The sequence below is a fragment of the Bison bison genome, unplaced genomic scaffold, assembly GCF_000754665.1.
Source record: "Bison bison bison isolate TAMUID 2011002044 unplaced genomic scaffold, Bison_UMD1.0 scf7180017864379, whole genome shotgun sequence".
NCBI classification, from domain to species: Eukaryota; Metazoa; Chordata; class Mammalia; order Artiodactyla; family Bovidae; genus Bison; species Bison bison.
Genome location: NW_011494951.1, coordinates 2,970,858 through 2,974,897, shown reverse-complemented (window position 1 = coordinate 2,974,897; position 4,040 = coordinate 2,970,858). Strand labels below are relative to the sequence as shown.

At 47.1% G+C, this 4,040-nt stretch overlaps 1 protein-coding gene across 1 annotated transcript in view; it reads right to left on the bottom strand.

Annotated features, from left to right (window-relative positions):
• The window catches only part of CRYGN (crystallin, gamma N), a 28,663-nt gene that overhangs the window by 24,353 nt on the left and 270 nt on the right, over positions 1–4,040 (bottom strand). The window lies entirely within an intron of this gene.

Here is a 4,040-nt window from a genome sequence, read left to right as displayed (position 1 = left end):
ATGCAAAGATGGGCTCGATAAAGGACAGAAATGGTATGGCCCTAACAGAAGCAGAAGATATTAAGAAGAGGTGGCAAGAATACACAGAAGAACTGTACAAAAAAGATCTTCAACTCAGATAACCACGATGGTGTGATCACTGACCTAGAGCCAGACATCCTGGAATGTGGAGTCAGGTGGGCCTTAGAAAGCATCACTAGGAACAAAGCTAGTGGAGGGGATGGAATTCCAGTTGAGCTATTTCAAATCCTGAAAGATGATGCTGTGAAAGTGCTGCACTCAATATGCCAGCAAATTTGGAAAACTCAGCAGTGGCCACAGGACTGGAAAAGGTGAGTTTTCATCCCCATCCCAAAGAAAGGCAATGCCAAAGAATGCTCAAACTACCGCACAATTGCACTCATCTCACACGCTAGTAATGCTCAAAATTCTCCAAGCCAGGCTTCAGCAATACATGAACCATGAACTTCCAGACGTTCAAGCCGGTTTTAGAAAAGGCAGAGGAACCAGAGATCAAATTGCCAACATCCATTGGATCATGGAAAAAGCAAGAGAGTTCCAGAAAAACATCTATTTCTGCTTTATTGACTATGCCAAAGCCTTTGACTGTGTGGATCACAACAAACTGTGGAAAATTCTGAAAGAGATGGGAATACCAGATCACCTGACCTGCATCTTGAGAAACCTATATGCAGGTCAGGAAGCAACAGTTAGAACTGGACATGGAACAACAGACTGGTTCCAAATAGGAAAAGGCTGTATATTGTCACCCTGCTTGTTTAACTTATATGCAGAGTACATCATGAGAAATGCTGGGCTGGAAGAAGCACAAGCTGGAATCAAGACTGCTGGGAGAAATATCAATAACCTCAGATATGCAGATGACACCACCCTTATGGCAGAAAGTGAAGAGGAACTAAAAAGCCTCTTGATGAAAGTGAAAGAGGAGAGTGAAAAAGTTGGCTTAAAGCTCAACATTCAGAAAACAGATCATGGCATCTGGTCCCATCACTTCATGGGAAATAGATGGGGAAACAGTGGAAACAGTGGCAGACTATTTTTTGGGGCTCCAAAATCACTGCAGATGGTGACTGCAGCCATGAAATTAAAAGACGCTTACTCCTCGGAAGGAAAGTTATGACCAACCTAGATAGCATATTGAAAAGCAGACATTACTTTGCCAACAAAGGTCCGTCTAGTCAAGGCTATGGGTTTTCCAGTGGTCGTGTATGGATGTGAGAGTTGGACTGTGAAGAAGGCTGAGTGCCGAAGAATTGATGCTTTTGAACTGTGGTGATGGAGAAGACTCTTCAGAGTCCCTTGGACTGCAAGGAGATCCAACCAGTCCATTCTGAAGGAGATCAGTCCTGGGTATTCTTTGGAAGGACTGATGCTAAAGCTGAAACTCCAATACTTTGGCCACAGCATGCAAAGAGTTGACTCATTGGAAAAGACTCTGATAGTGGGAGGGATTGGGGGCCAAGAGGAGAAGGGGACGACAGAGGATGAGATGGCTGGATGGCATCACCGACTCAATGGACATGAGTTTGCGTGAACTCCAGGAGTTGGTGATGGACAGGGAGGCCTGGCGTGCTGCGATTCACGGGGTCGCAAAGAGTCGGACACGACTGAGCGACTGAACTGAACTGATCAGCTTTTTCATAGGTCTGGAGATGAAAGGCTGGCACCAGTCTGGGGCTGTTTAGGGAAACCGGCCCATTCCCAGCACAGTGAGCTCGAGGCACGGCCACTTGCCACACTGCCAGGCACCTCCTTAGCAGCTGCAGGGTCAGGATGGGGTTGGTGATTTCTCAGCCCAGAATGTCTTCATCTGCAGTCCCTGGAAAGCCCCCTCTGCTAGGCTTGTCTTTGACCTGACTCCCTTTTCCCTAGGAGTGTTTGTCAAAAACAATCAGTGATAATTTATTTGATGCTGTGAAAGTGAAAGTTGCTCAGTCGTGTCCAACTCTGAGATCTCATGGACTATACAGCCCATGGAATTCTCCAGGCCAGAATACTGGAGTGGGTAGCTCTTCCCTTCTTCAGGGGATCTTCCCAACCCAGGGATCGAACCCAGATCTCCTGCATTGCAGGCAGATTCTTTACTGAGTCAACAAATGAAAGCAAGGAAGCTCTTAATTTTTTTCACAAGAAAAGTTGGAAAATGAGATGCCCGAGGCCCTGAATAGGCACATTTATTATTAAAAGATTTTAAGAAAGGGAGTAACATAAACGTGTAAACAAGTGGACTTGGGCTGCAGTACAAATGCTTTGGAGGGTGTGCCATTAGAGGGTACTATGCAGCGAAGATGGAAAAAGCGGGGAAAATGTAAGATTTCCGAAGGCAGTGCCTTTAGGGTTTGTTGACGATTGGCTGAGGACGGCTCCCAAAGCCTCGCTTCAGCGTCTAGTGGTGTCTTTTCCTCAAACAGGTCCAGTGGAAGACCATGTTTACAGGGAAAATCAAATAATTCAATCTGGGGCATGATCAATTTGAGATCTTGCCTATGAGACATCTAAAAGCCAAGCCTGGAGCCCACAGAGGTGCGGGTGGGAGAAATAAATTCTGGTCTTCAGGAAACAGTGACAGACTTAATTTGGGGGGGCTCCAAAATCACTGCAGATGGTGACTGCAGCCATGAAATTAAGACACTTGTTCCTTGCAAGCAAAGTTATGACCAACCTAGACAGCATACTAAATGCAGAGACATTACTTTGCCAACAAAGGTCCGTCTAGTCAAAGGTATGGTTTTTCCAGTATGGATGTGAGAGTTGGACTATAAAGAAAGCTGAGCACCGAAGAACTGATGCTTTTGAACTGTGGTGTTGGAGAAGACTCTTGAGAGTCCCTTGGACAGCAAGGAAATCCAACCAGTCCATCCTCGAGGAAATTAGTCCTGGATATTCATTTGAAGGACTGATGTTAAAGCTGAAACTCCAATACTCTGGCCAGCTGATGCGAAGACCTGACTCATTTAAAAAGACCCTGATCCTGGGAAAGATTGAAGGCAGGAGAAGGGGATGACAGGATGAGATGGTTGGATGGCATCACCGACTCAATGGACCCGAGTCTGAGTAAACTTCGGGAGTTGGTGATGGACACGGAGGCCTGGCGTGCTGCAGTCCATGGGGTCACAGAGTCTGACACGACTGAGTGACTGAACTGAAGGAAACAGCATCAAGAGCTGTGTGTGATGATGAAATTAAGAAGGAAAAAGGGCCCACAGAGAGGTTAATGGAGGAGACAGCCAAGGAGACTCAGGTGGCGATGGTGAGCTGGAAGACCAGAGGGTGGAAATGAGACTTGCAAAGAGGTCACCAACTGTGTGCAGTGCTGCCAGAAGGGCAGGAGAGAAACTAGGGAATAACCCATTGGATTTGGTGACAAGGAGGTGAGGAGCAATTTTGGCAAGAGCAGCATCATTAATGACCTGGTGGGCAGTGAATGGACAATTTAACTTTGGTCAAGTTCCATCACACTGACTTGAAATCGTCATGTGAATTCATAGTTTGCATTCACTGTGAACGGCAGATAGTTTTGGACATACACCTCATTTTGTTATTTGCGCTTCCAACACTGCAGTGAACCTAGGACAGCATATATGTCCCATTGTGAAAACTGTTAAAGTGTAAGGCTAGGTCTCAGGAGTGATGACATACAATATTAAGTAACAACATTTCAGTCGAGCCTGGCAGCTGTACGGGCCCAGAGTCAATGTGGTTACTGCCTGCTGCTAACGCCTCTAAGGCAGTTTCCTTGTCTATACAGAGCCTGGCACCTGCTTAACAGGGTGAAAGTGAAAGTCACCCAGTTGTGTCTGACTCTTTGTGACCCCATGGAATTCTCCAGGCAAGAATCCTGGAGTGGGTAGCCGTCCCCTTCTCCAGGGTATCTTCCCCACCCACGGACTGAACCCGGGTCTCCGGCACTGCAGACTCTGCCTTCAGAGCCACCAGGGAAGTCCTCACGGGGTGAACGTGAAGCAAACCAGAACGGGTACCGCCGGCCGCCTCCTGGCCACGTGCTCGTCCCGAGTCCT